Genomic DNA, 12,348 nt, shown 5'->3' with positions numbered 1-12,348 from the left:
CTTGTTAAAAACACCGCAAGCTCTTTTATAGTAAAGTTATGATTTGAAGTCTCTTTGGGTTTACCCGGAAGGGTAACAGTTTAATGCTCAGATTTACCACTCTAATGTGCTGGCACAGGTTTCAAAAAAAGTGTCTACAATCCGACATTAATTCTTCAATTGAGACCAGTCAGTTTATGACAATATAATGCCCTGTTATGAGTTCTTATACTACAGTCAGATCTAACACTTCCTCTCTAAGGCCATTAACAAATGAAGGTTCACTTATGTTGCTACTATTGATAAACTTAAGGCGACACTCATCCCTATTTCTTTTGTCAGAGCCGCCGCATATTGTATGGCGGGCATTGGTGTTAACGGAAGAATTCACTTCTGGGGTTTGGACTTCTTGGCTTCCTCATACGGAAGATATGCGGTGGCTAAAACGTCTGATTGTCACGATTACCGCTTAAAATATTTTGACCGACTGTGACAAACAACGTTAGCCGTTTTTTTCGTGCGCCAGTTGGACACATCAAGTCAAGCCAAGTTCTTTTCCCATCTGATATTTCTAATGCAGACCTTCCTTTTCCTATGCTACCACTAGCTGCACCGCTTCGAATACTTTCATAGCGGACCTGAGCGTTTGAATCCATCCGGATGACATGACCTAACCAACGGAGCCGGCGGTTGGGAGAACTTTGTTTACGTGTATAACTATGAGTAGTTACTATAAAACCGTCAACTTGTTGAAAAATTTTGCACAAACAGTTTGCATACATTTAAACGCAATATCTTCATAGCCAATTAAACTGTGACGGTATCAAATAACTTTCATATCACGTGTTTGTAAGCTGATATGGATGTAAATAAATTCCTAATGTACATATGTATTGGTATATATATATATATATATAAACCTTTGTATATGTATATCGCAACAATATTTTATACGAAATGGCTATAAATTTTGTAAGGTGTTGAATGCCGCTGCTTAAGCTATGTGTCCAAGTTCTGCTAAACTCAACATTAACATAAAAACATCAACGCATGGCCGCAATAAACTATGAGCCAATTAAACAGCGAAAAGCCATGAACAATTCTTATTAGCACTAATTTTTCAATGTGGCCACAATAAATTAATAAATAGACTCGGCGAAGTAAATAAAAATGCAAATTTCTGAAAGAGAATATTCTATACAATTACATGCATACAACTGTTGTTTATTTCGTTGACACTTAATAGTGGCACATGCCAACCCGCTGGGGTACGAGTAACACACCCCCAAAGCAAACCACACCGCGGCGGTGAGCATGTGGAAAATATTTTAGTCCAATCTTTGTGCCATTGTTTGCGCCCAGGCGCCAAAAACTTGTAAAGAAATTTAAATATGTATATTCTCAGGCGCACCTTCCTGCATCTTTATTATTCTTTTATTTGTAATACGTATGATTAAATGCAAATCATTAGTTATGATAAAAGTCCATTGCCCATAGCAAATCGGCAGCAAAATTATTGAATATGTAATAAAATGGAGGTGACAAGTGATTAGTTAAAAGTAATGCGGCATTAAAACGTTCACATAATTAGTGGGCTATTTAATAAATCTTTCGAGTAAGTGGGTGGAAGCAGTGTACGTGTAACGGTTATATGAAGTAACATTTAGGAATCGAGATAGAAACAGACATATACTTATGGAGTTATATACAGTTAGAATTTCGATTTCGAAAATCGATTTTTTAGTTTATTTTCATAACCTACATACATTGAAGAATGCATAAATGAAATTTTCGTTGAATAGTTTCGTTTGAATATTTTTGAAGTTACCTGCAAATTTGGAAAGACGTTTCAGAGTGCTTGAAAGTGTTTTTCAAACTTTAAACGCGTTTTGCTCAAAATGGTGTTTTCAAAGTCGGTGACCAAAATTACTCGAAAACTGCTAGATCGATTAGTCTCAAATTTTAACACGAGCTTTTTAAAAATATTTTTTAGTAATTAATCGAAGATTTCTCACCGATAAATATTTTTTTCAGCTGTAGCTCCTTTCCAAATAAAGATTTTCACCAATATTAAGTCTTAAAATACAGTTAAACGATAACAAAATATGCGTACATATTTTTAGATCAATAAAGTCAAAATTTTTCTCAGAAAAAATTCTAGAAAATTCGCATTTTCGCTCCGAACTGTATATAAGCATAAACCAAAATGCTAAGCATTATGAGGGGAGTCAATTTAGCTATACCTATTCTTCCGCCCATGCGCACGATTATAATATGTATATATATGTATTAGGGCGGGTCGATTTAAAAATCGCTCATTGCTCTGTGAAAATCGTATTCTAGGGATCAAAATAAGAAACTTTGCCGAAGGAACCATACCTCTAAAACGAATTTTGATGTCCCCCAATTTGGGTCGAACGAAAAATCCCACTTTGACCCATTTAGAGTGCTCCAATCGAGTCCAAATGTATGACCGACCCCCACTAACTTTGGACGGCCGATCCACCCATGCCAGTGGCACACCCCCTGGAACTCCCCTGGGGGGTTTCCCATACAATAATTTCAAAATATCACCATTTTTGGCCTTCACATTAGAAAAGAAACTAAAAAGTTCGACCCAAATTGGGAATTGGGGGACATTAGAATTCGTTTTAGAGGTATGGTTCCTTCGGCAAAGTTTCTTATTTTGATCCCAAGAATATGATTTTCACAGAGTAATGGGCGATTTTTTTGCCTCCCCACAAAAGACACTAAAAGTTCGACCCAAATTGGGGGACATCAGAATTCGTTTTAGAGGTATGGTTCCTTCGGCAAAGTTTCTTATTTTGATCCCAAGAATATGATTTTCACAGAGCAATGGGCGATTTTTTTGCCTCCGACCCGGCCCACAGTGCGGCCGATTCCCAAAAACCTGGCCAAAAGTCGAAAAAAAAGTTTCTAGATAGAGTTTTTTTGTCTTTGGGTTGGCTACAGTAATGCGGCCTAATAAGTATTGTATATATGTATAATTGGTGATCATACCCTTTGGCCGAGCTCATTGTCTTATTTGTGGTATGTGGCTGGATATTTCCCCACAAACGGAGGGACCTACAGTTTTAAGACGACTCCGAATGGCAGATATTTTTATGAGGAGCCTTTTCATGGCAGATCAATCCCTCAAGTTTAATATATTTCAAAGGCCTTGTGCAAGAATATTGGTATTGAAAATGAGTAAAATCGATTTGTAGCCACGCCTACCCGCTATATAACGTTAATTTTCAAAAAAGGAAAGAAACGTGATATCCTTGTTACAAATGAAGCAAAATTACTAAAGTTTGGTGCAAATAAAACAAAGATAAATCGAGTTCTCTTATCATTTTTAGCATTCTGGTATAGCTATGGAGTATTCGTCGATTCCTTTATGTGCTACATTTAACAGTTATGTGAGCACAATTAAAATATCCTTATGCCGGATAATGAAGGGAATCTGGGTGTCAAAAGAAATATAGCAATTTGCTTATGCTTAGTTTTCGAGGAGCTTAGTTAATGTGATCTGGGTATCGGCTGTTAGTCCAAAAGACATGGGTTCAGACACTATCTCAGACGTATACAACAAAAAACTTGCATATCTACTTCACTTAAAAAAACTAAGACGCTAAGGACTATGTGATGAAGCGGTTATCCGGTTTACAAAAAAAAGCAGCAGCTCGACCAAACACCCAAAAAATGTGTAAGTGACAATTATTTATTTATCAAGTCTAAAGCAAGCCATAAATAGTGGGTCACGGGAAAGACAAGCATTTTTTAAGTTCAATCCAACTTTATTTAAAGATTGTTCTTGCTCTTCATAGATTCGGTGGATTAAGTGGAAAAAGTACGTTTCTTCCTTACCAAACACATAATTCCAGTATGCAGAATGGTAACTCTGTAATTCTCTGCTGAAAATAATCAATGAGAAAATCTAGCAACTGGATTTTTAGTACTTTATCAAATTTCATTAGCTCCCAAACATTTTTTATGTGAGAATCAGTTTTCTTATAAACATAAACATATGGTTTATTTTTTTAAATAAATGTTAAAATAAGCAAGCAAATCAAGCGAAAAACATAAAGCCTCTTTTTTAACAATTCTTTAACTTCAAGGTCTCGAAGCGTAAAGATCTTTTTTCATCTGACGTCAAAATATTATATCTACGTTCGGCCCGAAAAAACACCAATTGCGGAAAGCCATTCTTCATTTTTACCTTTTAAAGAAAAGTGCAGTTGAAACGTGTCGCATATTGATCAATATTTACGGTAATCACGCTCCATCAAATACAACTTGTAAATAGTGGTTTCGACGCTTTCAAAGTGGCAATTTCAACGGGATTTATAAACCCTTGATGATATGTTTAAAGAGTTGGATGTTGACAGATCAACCTAAACTGATCAAGGTTAAACGTTGGCACACGAAGGGATGGCCCAGAAAGCAGGTAACTGGGTGCCACATCAATTGGAGGAAAGGGATATCGAGAGATGTTTGGTGACGTGGGAGATGCTTCTTGAACGGCAGAAAAGAAAAGGTTTTCTGCATCGCTTCGTCACTGGCGATGAGAATTGGGCGTCGAAAATGTAGGCGCCAGCCAGGTGAACCAGGTCCATCGACAGCGAAACAACTATTCATGCTTCAAAGGTTATGTTGTGCATCTGGTGGGATCAGAAGGGTGGCATCTATTATCAACTCCTTAAACCATCTGAAACCATCCCTAGCGATCGTTACCGACTGCAGCTAATGCGTTTGAATCGAGCTCTCAAAGAAAAGCGGCCGGAATAGGACGGTAGACATGATAAACTGATTTTGCTGCATGACAACGCCAGGCCACACGTTGCGAAATCAGTCCAAAAATATTTAGAGGGACTAAATTGCGTAATCTTGCCCCCACCCGCCGTATTCCGCAGACATTGCACTTTCGCATTACCGTCTGTTCCGATCAATGCAGTCAGCCCTTATTAGAGAGCTTTTTGTTCACTTCACAGCGAGAGCATCGCAAACTGGTTCAATGAATGGATCAAGTTAAAAGAACTCGAATTTTTCGTCAGAGGAATTCGTATGTTGCCGGAAAGATGGAGTAAAGTTGTAGTTTCCAATGGCACGTACTTCACATAATATTTAATTGTTTACATAAATCGTAACTTTAGCTAAGAAAGGACAGAAACTTATTCTCATACCCAATAATAGGTGAAGAAGCTTGATTTTTTAACAATGGCCCTGAACTAAACAGCAGTACATGCCCCAAAGAGCAAACCCACCTGCGAAAGTCAGGCAGCAAATGTCAGCAACAAAAGTGATGATCTCGATTTACTTCACCAGATCAAAAATAGTTGCTGCTATTCCGTTAGATTCTTCTCAGACAGTAACTGACAAATGATATACTAAAAACTACTTATCAAAAAGGTTCTAAAATTTAGTTGAAAATAGGAAAACGGCGGAACTGCGTTGGTACTTGCTACACGGCGATAATGGGCCAGCTCGCATTGCTGAAATGATAAGCAACTTTATTGCGGTTTTTGGCATTGAAATATTCGTTCATGGCAATATTCTCTGGATCTGGTGCCGTGTATTTTCTGGTTATTTCTAAAAATAACTGCTTATTTCTAAAAATAACTGCTTATTTCTAAAGAAAACTTTCTGAGAACAAAAGTATTTGGGAGCAATGAATGGAGAATAAATGCTGAACTTAAGGGGGGGGTAGGGTCACAAAATCGAAATTTTTTTTCTTCACTCATCTTATAGTAAATCATTTCAAGAATGCTGTGTCAAAATTTTAAGTGGATCGGAGCAGAACTCTCAAAGTTATAGCCTTTGTAGGCACTCTACCTCGAATGCGGAGCATCGATAGATGCTTGGCAATTCCCAAGGGCTCGGCTGTCGGCGTCATTTTTTCAAACGCGTTTTTCCCGAAACGACTTCTTAAAAGTCGGTGCCAATCACAACTCCGAAACTATTCAACCGATTCTTTTCAAATTTGGCACACGTTTTCTAAATCAAAAATACCTCCCCCCCCCCACTGTTTTTTTTATTTTTTTTTTTTAAGGTTGTTTTTCACTTACAAATATGGCGAAATTTTTCGCCAAAAATGCTCGTTTTACGTTTTTTTGCCACCAAAACTACAAAAATGAAAAAAAAAATTTATTCATGTGGGAGGGAGCATTACGTCATACTTTAACTGAAAAATTCGACTTTTTTAGTTTCAGATGATTCTACGACGAATGCCGATTAGCACCGCAGAGCACCTCTCGAAAAACATATCTCCAAAAAAACTCTGTCATGGGCTTATTTGTCAATATTTTATTATTAATATTTTTTAAAAACTTATTGAAAAGATGTACAATAACATGCAACTGATTTTATTAAAGTATCTTAAGCCATATTTCTGTAAAAAATTAAAAAAAAAGTGTTTTTTTTTTTAGCGCTAAACCCTACCACCCCCTTAAGAAGCTGCAAAAACACGATTTTGAGGGCTGCTTTCAACAGTGGATTTACAGAATAAAAAAATGTATTGAAATTAAAGGTGATTATGTGGAGAAAATAAAAAAAAATGAAGATTAAATATGAAATAAAAAAACAAAATAGTGTCATTTTTTCAATTCAATTTACCAATTTTTAGTCCCCTCGTATATATATATATGCATATATATATATATATATATATATGTATATAACTGCAATGTTAGACCACTTTTCCTTGTAATAAGTTCGTGTAACTTGGCGCAAATTGGCGAAGTCGAAAAAAATAGGAAAAAATGCAAAAAGTTTTAAAGCGCACGCACGATATTAGAAATATATTTTTTATTCAAAATCATACGCATGCCGCGCTTGAAAGTACGCGCAACAGGATATGCCAACTTAACCAAGTGCAGGCAATGCGATCTGCTATCTGGTATGCAGCGAAAAGTATTTGCAAAGTAATAGTGACTTAACTGAGACAAGCGTCGCTGCTTAGAGAGAGGGAATATAAGAAATGGAGGAACCTACAGTTTTACGCCACCTCCGAACGACAGATCGTTTTTTATTAGGTTTGCTATTGTCTGCCGAAGAGCGACTGTTATGGATAATCTTTTTATGCTCGTAATTTTCCCACAGAAAATCTGGGCACTGTTTGAAATTGCTCCTGAATCTTTAATCATATAAGTAAGTGGATGGGGGAGTATGGAAACGACTTTATGGCGTGAGGCAATTTTTACGCCGCTGCTGCTGCCTGATGATATGCGAGTGCGGTTACTGAACACTTGATGGATAGGCACCAAAACAAGCGCACCTTTCAGTAGCGCTTATTTCCATCAAAAAGCTTGTTTTTGAAACGTCCATTATATGAACTTAAGATACATTTAGATTATTTGAATAAAGTAATGTTACAGAATAAATCGGAAAGTACATTTATTCTTGCTAATAAAGGGTCTTTCAAATATATCTAAAGGGTATTTAAGAATTTAAATTCCTTTAGGGTCACCATTTTTATTCAAAATACGACTCTTAACAAATATAAGTATGTATATGTGAAAAATGGCATCATTTAGATATCATCCATGAGCACTTCTACAGCAAAAATTCGACAAACAATCGAATCGTGAGTGCCTAATTGTTGAGAACCTCGAGATATCGATTCATGAAAGTTGTTCAGCAACACTTTGCGCTACAGCAGCAATATTCTCAAAAGAACATCCAGCTTTTGGTCTGCCAGTACTTTTCCTATCCTCGGCAGAACTAGTTTCTTGAAATTTCTGAACCAACCTAAGAATTGTCGATTCAGTCAGATGATTATTTTCACCAAAAAATCACGAATTTTGTGATATGTTGCTCTTAGAAATCGACCATTTTCATAATAAGATTCAATAATTTTAACGCGTTGTTCTATGGTGCGAAATTGTACATCTGTCTACTTGACAAATGTCAAAGTTGGCATAAAAAAGCAACCGTCTAAGAATTTTTCACTACTGGTGTCACTTTTGAAAGGCCGACGCTTTATAGCTAAAATCATTGGTATTCTTCTTGTACTTATTTTGTAAAGCATATATATGTATATAAGTATGTATATAGGTACAGTATGTTGAAAAATCGTTTCACATCAACACCAACATCAACAGTCGTGCAAACACTTTATGCAATTCGATATGCGAACAAATCGCACGCACATGAACACTCCATCATTAAGTCACAACAGCAACTACAAATTAATCAAAGCACAAATTTGTTTAATTTATTTAAATTTGAAGTGAATCGAAAGAGAAAAATTGCCAACATTTCTCAAAACAAATCACAGGCACGACATCTTGAGCCAACAACAAGCCATAAACAAAAACCCGACTGTTGTCGGTTGGCAATCAACAACAACATTAACAACAAAGCAGTAAGCAAAAGCATTAGCAATACGATTTGACTGAAAGCTCAGTATGTTGGCCTTTGGTGGGTGAAAAAGGTATGCTGAAGCGTTTTGCGCATGTGCAGCTGCATTAACACTTTGCCTCTTGGAGGCTGGCTCAAGAAATTGGTTGCATGTGCAAATGAAATTAATTATGCAAAGTTGGCGTCAAAGTGGAATTGAAATCGCGCCGGCAAATCAATGAACAAAATCGAGGGGGGAAAATTAACACAATAACGAGCAGAAGATGAATTGTTGGCTACAACAGCTACAACAACAAGTATATTGCTTATGCTGCTCATAAGTGTTGATACAAAAAGCGAATGTGTGAATTATAATATTTATAACTGTAAATATTTACAAAAGTAACTAACACTAATAGTTGTTTTTTTTCATCATCAGTGTTGGAATTTGGTAATTATTTCACGTGCAATGCTCCTGAGAGTTTTGGAGCACTACAATAGTGGATTTTCTGGTGATCACATGGACAAAGGAAGTAGTTCGATGGAGCCAAGAATGCAGCAGCTCGATACTTATCAGACGCGACACGCAATAGCGTTACATTGTTGGAGCAACAACAATAATGTGTTGCTTAACCATTTTTTTTTTTACTAAGAATAATTTTTCTCGATTTTTTTATTTTAGCAAATTGTTTTTTTTTTTTTATTTCAGCGTCTTTGGCTCACATGCCACCATTTAATTATATTCGTTTCGATTTCGGTTGCAACTCAATAAATTACAAAATTGTGTAAACTGTTGCAAGTTGTTGCTGCCGTATGCGCCACCGCATTCACATTGCACCACTCGTGTGTGTAGTATTTATATGTGTGCAAGCATACACAAAGTAGGTAGTGGTGTATAAGTAATTACGCAAATCGCCATAAATCTATTTCTTGCAAATCAGTTGTAAATTTTGAAGGCAGCGAAGCAAATGACTAGCGCGCGGCAGAAAACGTGAACGAATTCCATTAATGGCACTCTCTGTCGCACAGCCAATACTCAGCATTTGCAAATGGAATCGCTTGGAATGCGAAATTTCGCACATTTGATTTACGCGCCACAACTAGAATTTAGTGGCTGTTTTAAGTGCTATTAAAGTTAACTCGCTTGTAGCACGCAATCCATGTTTGCCCATTTGCAGATGGAGTTGTTGCTGCGCTGTGCTTTGAAATTACAAGACAGAGGTGAATTAATTGTGTAATGCAAGTACTTTTTAATAGTCATTTACTAAACACTACAAGTGGCATAAGTCAAGTTGAATGCTAACGAGTTCCAAATTTTAGTTTAGAGTTTGTATTTCTATATCAAAGCAATTGCATTAAATGTCGGAAATTTATTTTTAAAAACTTTCCAATACAGCGAAATGCATATAGTTATGAATAATTGGCATGCACATGCTTTATTATAGTCTGGAAGAGCGTTGTAAATACAGTGGAATCCGTTTATAATGACATCGAAGGGAATCGACAAACACGTCATAACAAGCGGACGTCATACAAAGCATTTAGTGAAAAAAAAAACATTTTTGCGTAAATATGTATGTATGTATTTTAATAGAAAAACATAGTAAAACATACAAGTGTATTTTTTAATGAATATAATCTGTAATTTTTGTCTGCTTTTGGTTTTTCATTTTATTGTAAAAATAGTCTCTAATACTATTGTGTATAGAAGACATCGCCATAGTCAAATTATTGTTTTCAATATTGCTATTAACAAATCGGGATAATAATTCTGCAGCTTTTAATGCCTCTTCTGCGGTAGGTAATGGTTCTTCCACGACTTCCTCTTCGCCGTCACTTTCAAGTTGTGCCTTAGCATTAATGTTCGGTACGATATTGTCATCGGTGGGTTCTTCGGATGTGAGGAGAGCGCTATCGATGTCAACATAATCTTTCCACATTGCTGGTGCTGCTAAAGAATCTGAATTTAGATTTCGTAATCGCAAAGATAAAGGGACATCATCTTCTTCATCAAATTCATGTTCTGATATTTGATTAGGATATCCGTCGTGTCTTTCAATGATTCGTGCATGTCTGAAACAGTTGTGAATGGTACTTTATGATGTTTTATTCCAGGCATCATTAACCATCTGAATTGCATCTAGGTTACGTTAGGTTGAAGCGGTTGTCTTGTGGGACACACTCAGGCTTAAAGCCCATTGTGATGCCGCGTGGGGGAGCTTTCCCTATTTCTCCTAAAACCATTGTGCGCTTTTCAAAATTTTTAGAAGATCTCCTATTTCTGTCGAACTGAGATCTTCCAATTCGTTAAAAAATTGTTTGCCTAGAATAGCAAATCTCCGTCTGGATAGAGCAGGGCAATGGCACAGAAGGTGCAAGATTGTCTCCTCCTCTTCCTCATCAAGACAACTTCTACAAAAGTCGTGTGCTTGCACACCCATCCTTTGGGCGTGCCTACCTATTAGGCAATGCCCCGTTATGACTGAAATCAGTGTGCTAAGACTGTGTTTATTTTGGCTTAGCAAAGATTCTGTGCGTTTAGCATTTAGAGTCGGCCACAGTTGACGGGCGATTTTGCAGGTCTCTTCATTACGCCCTCTTTCGTTTGCTTTCCTTACGATTTCTTCAAGGATAAGTAGCTTACATGTTTGTAAGGGAATGCCTATGTCATTGTCTATGCACTCATCGGTCAACTTGGTGCCTAGTCTCGCTAGTTCATCGGCTCTACAGTTACCCTCAATGTCGCGATAGCCAGGAACCCATATTATCCTTAGGCGAAATGACTCAGCCATCTCGTTAAGAGATGTGCGGCATTTCATGGCTACTTTGGAGGTTGTCGACTGCTTTGTGAGGGATTTTATCACCGTCTGGCTGTCAGTGTAAATGTAGATGTCATTTCCGGATATCGCATCACACTGTACCAGTGTCGCGGCTTTCGTTATTGCCATCAGTTCGGCCTGAAAGGCACTACAGTAGTCGGGGAGCCGAAAACTGAAGATGCTCGGAGTATACACCTCCGCCCACCCTGCCCTCGAGCTTTGAGCCATCTGTGTATACATTGATAGACTCGCCCTGTCTTTCATCGTCCCGTTCCCATTCTTCCCTTGAGGGTAGGAGGGTCGTGAACGATGTAATGGCAAGTGTCTGCGGGAGTGCATAGTCCACCTATCCGGGAATCTCCGAAGTGCCAGCCAGGATTTTGCCGTGACCGTAGCTCTTATTTGACAACTTGCTTACAGTGTTCATCCTTATTGCCGTGCTGCGCGCGATATATTTTGCCTGCAGATCTACTTTCAGGAAGTTTAATGTCGCATATAAAGCTTTCGATGGTGTGGTTGATATCGCGCCAGTTATGAAAACAGATGCTAGTCTCTGAACCTGGTCAAGTTTTTTGATGTTCACCCCCTTCTCAAGGGCATTCCACCATATTACAATGCCATAGTAGAGAATAGGCCTAACCACTGCATCTAGCTTCGTTATTTTTGTAGAAGGGTAGTTTTCATTAGCAGTAAGCAAGCAATTAGCAGCACTATTAATCATTTTGAGCACAAGGTTTTTTCTAAAATTCGTTTTGAGTGCTCGTATTATTCCCTGATCCATTGGCTGTAGTACTGAAGTTGTATTCGGCGGAAGGAAAGCAAGTGTTATAGACTTTAAATCAATAACATTTAGATGTGCCGGACAATTATCAAGCAGCAATAAAATCTTTTTCTTCTTCTTCACCAGATCACGATCCCAATCTCGAAGCCATTTTTCAAAAAGTTCTAATGTCATCCAAGCTTAACGATTGTTAGCATAATCGACAGGTAATGATTTGACCCCTTTAAACCATCTGGGGTTTTGTGACTTTCCAATAATAAGAAATCTCTTTTTTTGTGCCACTCATATTAGCTGCTACCACGACAGTTATTCTATCTTTCGATAATTTGCCTCCTCTACAATTCTCACCTTTTAATTTTTTGTCCGGCATTAATTTGTAAAACAGTCCAGTTTCATGAGCATTAAATATCTCATCATCAGAAAACTGTC

The 12,348-nt window shown here is 37.4% G+C and overlaps 1 pseudogene; it reads right to left on the bottom strand.

Annotated features, from left to right (window-relative positions):
* Nucleotides 1-9,944: 9,944 nt before the first annotated feature.
* LOC129240670 (tigger transposable element-derived protein 6-like) lies at nt 9,945-12,214 on the bottom strand (annotated as a pseudogene).
* Between the last annotated feature and the right edge of the window lie 134 nt (nt 12,215-12,348).

Source organism: Anastrepha obliqua, chromosome 3 (assembly GCF_027943255.1).
Source record: "Anastrepha obliqua isolate idAnaObli1 chromosome 3, idAnaObli1_1.0, whole genome shotgun sequence".
Taxonomy (NCBI): domain Eukaryota; kingdom Metazoa; phylum Arthropoda; class Insecta; order Diptera; family Tephritidae; genus Anastrepha; species Anastrepha obliqua.
Note: the sequence above shows the minus strand (reverse complement) of the source record. Positions and strands in the feature narration are given on the sequence as shown.